General features: G+C 40.5%; 1 pseudogene; it reads right to left on the reverse strand.

The window, feature by feature from the left end:
* Nucleotides 1-11,750: 11,750 nt before the first annotated feature.
* On the reverse strand, nt 11,751-12,280 carry LOC112833151 (proteasome maturation protein pseudogene; annotated as a pseudogene).
* Between the last annotated feature and the right edge of the window lie 234 nt (nt 12,281-12,514).

The raw sequence follows: 12,514 nt of genomic DNA on the forward strand, positions 1-12,514 counted from the left end.
TGTTCAGGGTCATCTGGGTGGCTCAGTCGGTTAAGCATTGGACTCTTGGTTTGAGCTCAGGTAATGATCTAGGGATCATGAGATTGAGCCCCAAGTCAGGCTCCATGCTTGGGTGGGGGAGGGTTGCTTGGGATTCTCTCCTGCTCATTTTCTCTCAAATAAATAAATAAATCTAAAAAAAAAAAAAAGAAAAGGAAAAAAAAAGACCTGTTCAGTTGAGGTGCAGAATATTTGCACACTGATTTTCTGTGGGTGGCTGCAAAAATAAAGTTTCTACCAATTTCTTAAGAACTATATTATAAAAGCTAATTGGTAGAAACCGATTTAACCAGAAGAACCCATTCATGGGCTAAAGAGCTCCTAATCAGAAGTACCAGAGAAAACTGATGGCTGATTCAAGAAAAAACAAAAAGGTAAATCAGGCATGGAGGCAATTAGCCAGACAAGATGAACTGTGCCAGGAACATGGTTGTTCTTTGAAAGGAGGAGATAAGTGGAGGTGAACAAGAGTCATGTGCTACTTTAATCTATCAATTGATCAGTAATTTCAGTATTTCAGTTTGTTCTATATGCCCAGCACTCTATTAGAGGTACCATGGAAAAAAAGATTATGCCAGAAAATGATTAGCAGCTGAGTTAATAAATACAATACATTGTGTTTTCTTTCCTCCTGCAAAATGGAAATAAAAAAGTGTGTAGAAGGGAAGAGATCTCATTTTGTCAATTCTGCGTGAGGTGAAGCAGGATGTAATTGGATTTGCCCACAAGTATATACAGAAACAATGCTAAGTCAAACAAATACAGATCTTCAGCCTGGTTAAGGGGCCCCCAAAAGAACAATTCATAAGCAAGAGAAGAGAAAGGGCACTTCTTAGCTGATCCTGGAATGAAGAATCAAATGTAGATAAAGAAACACAGATATGTTAGGGGAAGATCAAAAATAGTCTTAATCTTGCTGAAGAAAAGTAGGATTGTCAGTATTTCTACAGAGGTAAATAAAGAAATGTTGGGGGGGGGTTGGGTTAGAGAGAAAGAAATGTATCCAAAACAACTTTTAGAGGATGAGGGTAGGCAGGAGTTTAGAGGAAGAACAACAACAGAGTTGATATACAATGACCAAGGAAGAAATATAGGTATTTTGTGGGCCCTTTGGGTTTAACTATGAATCTTTACTTAGCAACTCTCTGTGGTTAGGAGCAGTAGACAGAAAGAGGTGCCTTGGAGGGCAGGAGAATCTGATTCACAGGACCTGAGAAGTCAAACAGGTTGAAAGGATCACCCTGAGGTTACTGAACATTTAGTCCTTGGTGAGGAGGGAGTCTAACATGGCCAGGAGAAATGAACTATCAAGACTGACAATTAGAACTTACAGTGAATTGGCAAGGAAAGAACAAGAGGCCAGAACTAATGGTCCTAGGGCAAGAGCAACTAAGCCAACAGTAGGGCTAACGCCAAAGGAAGGTGTCAGGTGATGCTAACTATATTTTCCCAAGGGATCTAGAAAACTTGAGTCAGATCTGAGGTAGTGCCAATATCCATGGACCTGTCTGAGGGTAAGCAACCCCAAGAGGAGTCAATAAACGGCATGAAACAATCGCAAAATGGGAAACAAGGAACCATGTTATGCATCTCTCTTGGCAAGATTCAGTTGGAGCACACGGTTTGGGGCCAACATCTCCAAGGAGTTTTACCTTCCTCTCAATCCTAAGTACACATTTTACCGGCATCAAGCTGGTAAATAAGCTGCTGAAAGGAAGATAATGGGCATCCCACCAACCTCATCTTTAGCTATTCCTCCTGCCACATTCATGATCCACATACATTGAAATGAATTTCATTCCTCAAACCCACTGCACTCTCTCATATTTCTAAGCCTTAAGATACCTTATTCCTTCTGTCTAGAATACCCTTTCCACCCACAACTCTCTTTATCCGTCCAAGTTCTGCTCATCCTCTGGGTCTCTGCATCCTCTTTTACACCTCCTTGCCCTTCTGCTATTAGTGCCTTTATCACACTGGATTGTAATGATGAGTTTTCTTGTTAACAATCTAGGCTGTTAAGAACCATGAGGAGTCAAGTACCTGTTGTTCAGCTTTGTTCACCCAGAATTATATCGATGGTCTCTGGTGCACAGCAGGTGCTTAATGGTAATTTATGGAATGAATGAGTATAATTTCCACTTGTCCCTTTATTAATTTTTTTTTAACCTTGCTCAACCATCTTTAGATCTGTGGTCTTCTGAACCAACTTTTCTAATCTTTTTGAACAAGGAAATGTTTCAGAATGGAGAACTTGCTCCCCTGGCATCTTAGTGTCCAAAAAAAAAAAAAAAAAAAGAATTTCTTTTCAAGAGTCCCTAGGAAGGAAACCAGTATTTTCAAAACTATAGAAGAGTTTTTAAAAATAATAATCCAGGAATCCATGCCTCCTGTGACAGCTGAAATAAATATACTGCCTTAGTCATCACTATTCTCTTAAACTGGTTTGAGGAAACATGTTTTGCTTTTTGTTTTAAACAGGAACAGATTGCTCAGGGTTTGGGGGAGCCAGACACGAATCAGAAAGCCCTTCCTCTTTCATTTTACAAGTCCTTGCTCTCTGCCAGCCCTGAGATATTTACTGAGCTGCAGATGAAACAACCTTCTTTCTCTTTTCCAGGCAGCCTTGTGTGGTGTTGAAGAGTGAAAGAAATCATGAGCACTCCTCCAGCAGCCAGCCTTGAGAGGTTAGCACAGATGGAGAAGGGCCGTGAATTCTGCTCACCCTGAACACAGGACACTCTGAACCTTGAGTGGCCTGAGTCTAAACTGGGAGAGGGAACTGGGGGTGGGGGGGTGGGGGTGGTATTAACTCCAGCTGCTGACAAGCTTCGCAAGTTGTGGAATGATACTACTCACCAGATAAAAGAAGGAGCAAGCAGCTGGTATCTATTCCAAAAGTCCTCTGGCATTTTCCCTCTGGCTTTGGAGCAACCTGTTCTTTTATAATTTTTGAAGGTGTATAGTGCAAAATCAACATTTGCTAAGTTTTCTGTATGTGTCAGGCACTGTGCTAAGTGCTTTACCTGCATTATCTTATTTAATCATCCAAACAGCCACATGAACTCTCCATTTTTATCCTCATGTCACAAAGAAATTGATGCTCAGGGAAAGAAGTAATTTAGCCACTTAATTAATAAATAATAGAGCCAGAGCACCTGGGTGGCTCAGTTGGTTAGGTATCTGCCTTCAACTTGGGTCATGATCCCAGAGTCCCAGGATCAAGTCTCACATCAGGCTCTTGGCTCAGCAGGGAGTCTGCTCCTCCCTCCAGCCCTCCCCCCCTCATGCTTTCTCACTCTCTCTCTCAAATAAATAATTCGAAAAATAAATAAATAAATAAAAGAGCCTAGGTTCAAACCCAAATTTAATGAATTCAAATCCCAGTATTTCTTTTTCCTCCTGCACCTGGGGATTTGTATCTTGAAATCATAGAAACGAGTCCAAACTTTTGGGGGTAGCGCAAAATTTAAAAAGGTTCTACACCACTCATGTCATCACAATAGCCATTCTGTAGGTGACCAATAGTTGATGCTACCCAGAATATTGTTTCCAACTGTACTGATACAGTACAACTTTCCCAAAAGAGAATTTTGACAAAGATTAGCTATTTACCCAAATAATCCAATTTCCCATAACAATTGAGGATGATTCTGGCATCCAGAAATTAAGTATTCCCATCTTAAACAATAACACTAAGCCCTTAGAATTTCCTTACCATTGTATATCTATATTTGATAGCATCCATCAAGGGATACTGTAACGATTTGTCTACCTGCCTCACTACACTACGAACTCCTAAAGGGTAGAGGGGCAGAGAAAAATACCATTTTTGTGTTGCTTAACCCAAGTTCTGGCACTCCTGGCCACTCATTAAAACTTTGTTGGATTAATCTAGCAAAGACCACAATTGTGAAAACAACCAGCTATAATGCAATTTGATGAGAACTGCCATTAAAATAGGTTCAAGGGGCACCTGGGTGGTGCAGTCTGTTAAGTGTCTGACTCTTGGTTTCTGCTCAGGTTGTGATCTCAGGATCTCGGGATCAAGCCCTGTATCAGGCTCCGTACTCAGCATGGAGTCTGCTTGAGATTCTCTTTTCCTCTCCTTGCCCCTCCTATTCATGCTCATTTTCTCTCTCCATCTCTCTCCCTCTCTAAAATAAATAATCTTCAAAATAGGTTCAAGATGAAGTTTAAGCATGTAAAAACAATTTATTCTATTTAGAGGAACAGCTTTTGGGAAAATGCACAATGAAATGAGTTCACCAGGTAGAGAAGGAGTAAGAAGAAAAGCACTTCAAAAATACAGAAGCTTAAGCAAAGGCAAAAAGGCAGAAAAGAATGCAAGAAGCTGGAAGAGGGACTCGTGGATTTTCTTCCTGAACTTTGCAGGGAGGCAGAAGAAAAGGAACAAGAGTTAAGAATTAAGAATTTTTGTCAACAATATCAAAATGTACCTAATTATTTCTTTACATTTTGTGCTTAGTGCATCACTTAAGATATAGTCGTAGTCCAGAGGCTATGAAGCCTGGAGTGTGATTGTGAATAGTTGGTCCTCAGCCTGTTTACTCCTGACGCTATTTGTAGGACTTCAGGGAAAAGTGCAGATGAGCATCCTACAGGGCCAAGTTCATCAATACTGAGGAGAGCTTTTTGGAAGATAGAGACTCTGCCTACAAAGAGTGAGAAATGAAGTGCTTTCTTTTTTTTCTATTAAAGATTTTTATTTATTTATTTGACAGAGAGAGCGAGAGAGAATGCACAAGCAGGGGGAGCTGCAGGCGGAGGCAGAGGGAGAAGCAGGCTCCCCGCCGAGCAAGGAGCCCGATGTGGGGCTCGATCCCAGGACCCCGGGATCATGACCTGAGCCGAAGGCAGCTGCATAACTGACTGAGCCACCCAGGCGCCCCATGAAGTGCTTTCTGTAGTATTTGCCCATCAAATTTGCACATATCCCCAAACCAGTTCTTTCAGGTCCCCAAGGCCAAGCACAGTGAGGGGAAGCGACATGGAAATAATCAGACTCCCCTCCCACAGTCTCAGGAGCCCTAGAGCAGTGGTTCTTAAACCTTGCCTACATATTAGGATCACTTAGGGAGCTTTTCAAATACCCTAATGTTCAAGCCACACCACTGACCCATTGATTCAGAATCTCTGGAGATGGAACTCGGCATGATTAGTCTTTAAAGTTCCTTGGGTGATTCCAATGTGCAGCGAAGTTTAAGAACTGCTGCCCTAAGGAGCAGAAAAACTGGTGGGTAGCTGGGATGGTGGAGCATTCAGTAGACGTAGGGTGAGGTGATTCTCAAGCAGGTTGACTGCGGATCACACCAGAGAAAACCTGGTAGAACAGATTGGACTCTGTCAGCTGTGGAGTAAGGACCACGGAAAGTCCATTTGGAGCTTGGTTACCATGCGTGAAAGACACCATCTAATAATGGATCATTGTTACATAACAGCAAATTCTGATCTATTCTTATTCCCAAGGACAACAATGCAAATTTCCTTCTGAGAAGAGCCGTGACACTGTGTAAGAACGTGGAGTACGAAATGTGATATAGCACCCGGGTGCAGTTTCCCAGATTGCTTGTCCATTAAATCCCATGATTTCTCCAACACCACCTACACTCCTGAAGGTTTTGCTGAACAACAGCACATATTAGCCAAAATAACAAACGTGTGTGTGTGTGTGTGTTGGGGGGGGGGAACCTTACTGATTTCAAAAGAAAATGTATCTTTAGGGCAAAAGGAAAATGCTTTTAAGTAAAGAGGTGAGTGTGTATATATGCTTGTAACCACCGAATAAGCAATACAGAGTCTCTTTTCTCTTCATCAGAAAAGGGAAACCTTTTTGCAGGGTTAAATCAAATGTTTCTTGAATAGGGCTTATGCAATTGATATTATGAAGGATATTTACAGAATTACACAAATCCATGGATTAGAAAAGCAGCATTTGATTTTAATTAAGAGGAGCACACATTCTGTTTGTAACTTTAAAAAGAAAATAAAGATGTTGTTTTACTATATATCTACATCTTTAAGGGCAGCGGTCTTCCTGAATATGTTCATGAACTGGCAGTCTTTGGCACTCGATCAACAAAGCTGCATTGCCGATAATTATCTCAAGAATTCAGGCTAAGGTTCAGATCCTTTCAGAAATGGCAGGCCAACTCTTCTAGTGTCTTCTCTATCATTAGAGAAAAAGAGTCCAGGAAGGGCAAAAGAAAATTTCTCAGAGGTACATGATATGGTATAGCAACACTTTTTCCTACACACAGAAATTTTGAGATGAGTATATTTTTTACTTTAAATCCAGCGTAGTTAACATACAGTATTATATTAGTTTCAGGTGTACTAATACAGTGATTCAACACTTCTCTTCATTACTCAGTGCTCATCGCGATAAGTGCACTCTTCAACTCGCTTCACCCATTCACCCATCCCCCACACGCCGTCCCCCAGGTAGCCATCGGTTTATTCTGTAGAGTTAAGAGTCCATTTATTTTTCTCTTTTGTTGTTGTTTATTTTGTTTCTTAAATTCCACATACCACTGAAATCATATGATATTTGTCTTTCTCTGACTAATTTCACTTAGCCTTGCACTCTCTGGTTTCATCCATGCTGTTACAAATGGCAAGATTTCATCCTTTTTTATGTCTGAGTAATATCCCATTGTGTATATATTCCACCTCTTCTTTGTCCCCTCATCGATCCATGGACACTTGGGCTGCTGCCATATTTGGCTATTTAAATAATGCTACAATAAACATAGAGGTGCACGTATCTTTTTGAATTAGTGTCTTGTATTTTTGGGGTAAATACCCAGTAGTAGAATTACTGGACCATAGGGTAGTTCTTTTTTTAATCTTTGGAGGGACCTCCATACTGTCTTTCACAGTGGTTGTACAAGTCTGCATTCCCACCAACAATGCACAAGGGTTCCTTTTTCTCCACATCCTTGCCAACATTTATTATTTCTTGTGTTTTTGATTGTAGCCATTCTGACAGGTGTGAAGTAATATCTCACTGTGGTTTTGATTTGCATTTCCCTGTTGAGTGATGTGCATCTTTTCATGTGTCTGTTGGCCATCTGGATGTCTTCTTCGGAGAAATGTCTGTTCGTGTCTTCTGAGATGAGTAATTTATGCCTTCAATATTCCCTTTGATAAAGCAAACTTCTCCCTCCCCCGTAATTCACTGGGCTACAGCACGTAGACATTCCTAAAAAGAGCAAATGCATGCTGTCTGTCCCTGCAGCACTTCCTGAATGGAGCCTATCAACTAGGAGATCCTTCTTCTGCCAAGAACCTTGATGGGTTTAGGAATGAAACTTGGTAGATGTGGATGGTTCACTTGAGCCTAATTCATGGAACCAGGAGGCCCCAGCATCTGGTTTACTAAATTATTTTTGTCACTGTGCTTTATAGGAATGCCATGAAAAAAGTCATGTGCACATTAGGTAAGTTACTTGAAAACAGATTTTTTAAATGGAATTACTTTTGATAGATTCAAGTGCTACTCAGTCCATGCTAGTCACTCCTGGCTTCCTATCACCACTTCTCGATAGCTGTCTCTACCTATAGCTGCAAATAGCCTTATTTGTTTCTTTTCCTTACTTCAGACCCCAACCCAAAGGTAAGGTATTTCCCTTAGTTCTCTCTGTCCCTAGGAAAGCAAAGTCTTTTTCTATGCATGCCTTTGATAGACTCCTCTGTTATAGGTGGTCTTCCCAGTCACCAGACCCTCATCTCAATAGGTTCTGGGAGCCCCAGCCACTAAGTCACCTTTCAGGTGCTCATGGGCTGTGCTCTTTTAATCTCTGTCCTCTGAGCTTCTCTGAATTCTAATGATTTTTTTCTTGGACTAATTTATTAGCTGTTCTTATCACCTTCAGATCATTCTAAGTTCTCTCCCTAAAGGTCTGTGCATTTTCTTCTATATCTTATACAAAGCCTTTTTTTCTTTTCAGATTCAAGGAAACAAAACCCATGCACACTTGAGAAACATAATGGAAGCTTTATTGGAAAGATCGAGGATAATGGAATCTCATGGTTTCATCAGGGATGGGGGACTATGAAATGCAAAGGAGAGGAGATCTTTTCTCTCTGGGGCTCCTTAATACCTCCTCCCCCTCCTCTTCACTTCCTTTCCTTCTTTATTATCTACCTGCAAAATGGCAAAGACAGCCCCACACAGCTCCCAAGGATGTATCAACTCAGTTGAAATCCCAGAGTCTAGGACCTAAGAATCTAAATTTAAAACCTCCAAACTTCAGTGAGCTTCACTCTTGGTTCAATAAGCTATGGCTTAATTAGGTAGGAAATCAGGGTTCCTGGAGGAGTTTGTGGATAGAAGAGAATCCATTTTCAAAGGAGAGACTATATGAATATGTATTAAACAGAGGATCTCCAACTACAATGGTTTGACTTAAAGTTTTTCAGTTTTACAAGGGTGCAAAAGCAATATGCATTCAGTAGAAACTGAACTTCAGTTTTTGAATTTGGATCTGTTCCTGGGCTAACAATTTGTGGTGCAATATTCTCTAGAAATGCTGGGCAGAGAGCTGCAGCTCCCAGTCAGCAATCAAAAGGGCAAACAACTGATGATACGCTTACAATCATTCTGTATTCGCATTACCACTCTGTTTTTCACTTTCGGTAAGGTATTCAATAAATGACATGAGACATTCAACATATAAATATAAAATAGGCTTTGCATCAGATGATTTTGCCCAACTATCGGCTAATTTAAGTTTTCTGAGCATGCTTAATGTAGGCTAGGCTAAGCTGTGATGTTGGGTAGGTTAGGTGTATTAAATGCATTTTCAACCTATGATATTTTCAACTTATGATGGATTTATCAGGATGTAAACTCATTGTATGTCAAGGAAGATTTGGATTATAAAAGCTACTTACCTTTATCTATAATTTATTTGGCCCTCCAGAATTTAGGATTTTAATCCAGATCTTTGAAACAGATGCATCTTGTCCCAGGATGATGTTTTCCAAACATTTTGAAAGCAAAGAAACTTTTTTTTCAGCTAAATAGTTCACTGTAACCCAAGATGTAAAACAGATAAATAGCAGAGTTGTTCTGGTTGAACAGAGGAGGGGAGAAAGCAAAGCCAAACTCCTACATACATTTTGCTCCATGGTGCCCCCTGAAGCCTTACTTCAGCCCCCTAGGAGAGCCATTGCTCTTGTGTGTATAACCAAAGACAGTCACTTTCATTACTATAAAAAATATGTTGCAGTTCTATTTCTTGAATTGTTAACTTCGGACATCTTTTAACTACCCACCATAAAAGATGAAACACTTTAACTCGATTCTCCTTCCTCCCCCTCCCTTCCCAGTTTGGAGAGTTCATTTATTTTTAGTTCTTGTCTTCATCACTGTTAGAACCTTAAATATTATACTTAAAGTGTATATTTTTTCTTTTGACTTTAGATTCCTATCTCTTCACCAACTAAAATAGCTCCTTTACACTGCCCTCTACTTCTCCCCCAAATCCCCTATGTATATATATATATCACTTGTGACATCTGAACACAAGACAGTTAATAGGCTTTCTATCTGCCATTTCCATTCCTTGATCCACTCTGTTACATAGTGTACTTATTCCCTCACTGGTCTATGAATGCAAAGTTCATTTTAGAACATAAACTCCAAAGAAGCAATGAGAGCGGTGGTTTATCTTCTTTTAAATGGCACCACTCACCGGAGAAACGGCAGACAGGGTGTGGTGGTGGAGGTGGTGGAAACCGTCATCATTGATTCAAGAAGCTGAAAAATCTAAATTGGAAACACTCTGGGGAGAGGAAGAAGAGGAATGGTTTCCTGCAGAAACTCCAGCATCACTTAGATTTCATGGTCCATTTTCCTTCACAAATGCCTCTATTTTTGTTATTCTACACAATACAACAGAACATTGTGACATTCAAGCACCGCGAGAACCATTTTTAATTAGTGGCAGCCAGTTTCCTAGTGGCTTTGTCAGGGAGATCCCATGCCATAACCACGGACAGATATTGTATTGTCTGTGCAATGTTCACACTCTTCTCTTGTTGTTGATGAGTAAAGCGTTCCTCAGGCTCCTCCTCATGCCCTCTTCCACTTCCCCAGCCCTTCTGTGAGACACACAAAGACGCTTTTTCAATCAACTTTCTCTGGAGATGTTTCCTCCCTCTGAAAATACCTTTCTTAGTAATTCACTGACTCTCTTGGGCTCACTTTAGTTTCCAGATAATTGGCCAGTAATTCGACACTCATGTTGGAGAAGGTGCTGAAAAACTGATGAGGGAAGAAAACTTTCATTAGTGCTAAGCTGTCAGTGGTTTTTATAAGTGGTGATAAAACATTAAGAATACTCAGGCAGAACAGATTATCCTAGCAGTGTTAGGAATAGAAAGGGGCCATAGAGGATTCTGTGGCATATCCTTCTCTGGAGCTTTCTTCTTCTCCTTTAATTGTTCTTATTTGGCTATGGGCTTAGGATGGCTCAGGCCATGGGCAAGAGGGGAAGACTGTATGAGTTTTCAAAGTACCATCTGATCAGAGTACACTAATCACCAAGTACTTAATTGATTTTGAGTACCTATTGGAATTTAGAAACATTTTCAAGTATGCAATCTTTTTTTTTTTTTTTTTTTTGAGAAAGGGAGGTGGACAGAAGGACACAGAAAGAATCTTAAGCCGCCTCCACACCAGCACAGAACCAGATGCAGGGCTCTATCTCACAATCCTGAGACCATGACCTGAGTTGAAATCAAGAGTCAGATGCTTAACCGACTGAGCCACCCAGGTGCCCTTTAAATGTGCAAACTTATTTGATCTGTTCAGCAATACTGTGGAGTAAAAAAGGTGGATATTATGTATTCACTTTAGTTTGCAGATTAGGAAACCAGGATTTGTAGGAATTAGGTGTGTTTCACAGGGTCACACAGCTATGATGTAGCAGAAGGCTCTTTGTACCAAACCATGTTGCCTTTCCACTTACTGCCTAGGATTGCACCAGCGGACTCTCTGGAAATGACAAAGTTTAACCAGTAGTTTACCAAATGGGATTCACGTGGTATAATCACCAAGCATCTTTATGTTGTCTTGCATTCTCGCTTTAAACATTAATCAATGGGGAACATTCTTCCCTTGCCATGAATGAAAACTCCAAAGCCCCATGATTGTTCTCATCATTCGGGTAATAAAAAATCCAACTGTCCTTCCCAGTTGCAAACACTGTTTCAAATTCATACTTAAGAGTGTCTAATTACATGCAATAATCAAAATTTCAAACTGGATTTGGAATTGAAATTCCTCCCTCCTCTCCTCCTGCAAGGAGGGGGTAGATGGGTAGGAGTTCAGGAAAAGGGCTGGGTGAAGGGAGGGGGAATTCTTCTTTGTACCTCCCCTTCTCCATTTTGCTAATCTGGTTGTGATCCTTTCTTCCAAAGCCAAAGGGTATAGAGAAGAGAAAGGAGAGGATGGCGTACACAGAAAAACTCTTACCAAATTAGTACTATCATAAAATGGTCCTATACTCCCTGGGAAATAACACTGACTCTTATGAGCTATTTTGTGGATTCTTAGAAAGAGCCCCATCAGTGAGGACTTCTCATCTGAGATTCCCTTGATATGAGTCATGCACCCTCCTCCAGTGCATCCATCTAAAGCAAACCCGCCTGTCGGATGCTTTTTAGATTTTTTTTTCATGTGTCAGTACTTTTAATGTTGTGTACATCAAATTATAGTAAAAAGATGACTATAAACAACATGCAGCCCCTCTATTTTCATGAACAGCACAACAGATTACAGTAAACCGAGTTTATATTCCACCATCAAGTGTGGTTGTCCCATTAGTTCACTTTGTGATGGGTCATTAAGAATATCTTCAAATCCAATAGTCTCATCATTACCCCTCAAAATATCCAGTGAAAGGTTTGAGCTTGGAAGAAATGGAAGACGCTGTACCTGCTGCACTGCCTTGAACTCCATTTGTAATTTTAGTGGAGCAAACAGACCCTGGATGTTTCTTAGTGTGGAAAAATTCATTTTATCTTGGTTGAGCTGGAAATTTTTTTCTGATAATTCAAGAGGATGACTGGGCAAAAGTTCATTTTTCACACAAGGAAGGCCTTTTCGAAGAAGATCATGACTTTCAAAAGGTCCACTTGCTGAAAGTTCAGTAACTGGAATACTGTCCTTTAACTGAGATCCAAGTCCTCTGGCATTCATCTTCACTTGCTCTGTCTTTAGATTTTTCAAATAGGAGGAAATCTCTGGTCTTCTCTGTATCTTAATTTCGCAAGTTCAGTAGGTACTTCTAATAAATCCCTTTGTACTGGTCTTAAGATAAGGTGATCGTACCTCAGCTTGCCTCCTTGGGGAGAGTTGAAATCCCAGCCCAGCTCTCTCCAAAGAAATCCTCTTTAAAATCCTTCCTCAACCCTATGCAGGTATAAGTTGTAGGTCGTGTAA

Source organism: Callorhinus ursinus, unplaced genomic scaffold (assembly GCF_003265705.2).
Source record: "Callorhinus ursinus isolate GAN/ISIS: 27379988/994484 unplaced genomic scaffold, GSC_fseal_2.0 scaffold25, whole genome shotgun sequence".
NCBI classification, from domain to species: Eukaryota; Metazoa; Chordata; class Mammalia; order Carnivora; family Otariidae; genus Callorhinus; species Callorhinus ursinus.